Source organism: Helianthus annuus, chromosome 12, assembly GCF_002127325.2.
Source record: "Helianthus annuus cultivar XRQ/B chromosome 12, HanXRQr2.0-SUNRISE, whole genome shotgun sequence".
In the NCBI taxonomy this organism is placed as follows: domain Eukaryota; kingdom Viridiplantae; phylum Streptophyta; class Magnoliopsida; order Asterales; family Asteraceae; genus Helianthus; species Helianthus annuus.
This window is the reverse complement of record NC_035444.2, coordinates 129,834,904-129,835,763: the sequence shown is the minus strand read 5'-3', so window position 1 is coordinate 129,835,763 and position 860 is coordinate 129,834,904. Positions and strand designations below refer to the sequence as shown.

Genomic DNA, 860 nt, shown 5'->3' with positions numbered 1-860 from the left:
TTTGATACAAATGCTTCAAAACTCCGCGACCTTCCATGGGCTAATGGACGAGGTTCCCCATCTACATATTGCTAATTTCTTAGAAATATGTGATACCTTTTGGATCAATGAAGCATCAAATGACGCCATCCGCCTTCGAATGTTTCCATTTTCACTAAAAGATCGAGCAAAGGCTTGGCTCAACGCCCTCCCAGTTGGTTCGGTAAACACCTGGGATGAACTAGCCCAAAAGTTTCTATATAAGTATTTCCCTCCCGCTAAAACGGCTAAATTAATGACTGAAATTAATACATATTCACAAGAGGATGGGAATCCTTATATGAAACTTGGGAAAGGTTCAAGGAGTTATTGCCAAAGTGTCCTCATCACGGTCTTGCGGTATGGCAACAAGTATCCACTTTCTACAATGGATTGTTGCCACACACAAGGCAAACACTTGACTCTAGCTCCGGGGGACTTTTAGGTAATCGCCGCCCACATGAAATATACAATCAAATTGAGGAAATTGCTCAAACCAATTTTCAGTGGCACACTCCCCGAGGTAATAAATCTATTGCCCCGGGCGCCCATAAGGTTGATGAAAGCACTTCTTTACAAGCCCAAATCGAGGCCCTCTCTTCAAAAATCAAAAAGTTAGAAATGATAAAAACGGTCTCGGTTATGGCTTGTGAAGGGTGTGGTGGGCCACATGAAAATTGGAGTTGTTTGAAAGAAACAGATGATCAACTAGAGTCGGTAAACTACATTGATAATAGACCTAGGTCGTCGGGTCCTCCAACGGGTACCTACAGCCAGGAATGGCGTAACCACCCTAACCTTGGTTGGAGAGAATCCGGCAATAGTAGCAACCAACAAAACCT

At 43.4% G+C, this 860-nt stretch overlaps 1 non-coding gene across 1 annotated transcript; it reads right to left on the bottom strand.

The window, feature by feature from the left end:
* Positions 1-268: 268 nt before the first annotated feature.
* Positions 269-374, bottom strand: LOC118485215. Its single transcript, XR_004875520.1, has one exon. It is a non-coding gene; the product is annotated as a small nucleolar RNA R71 (small nucleolar RNA).
* Positions 375-860: the final 486 nt, after the last annotated feature.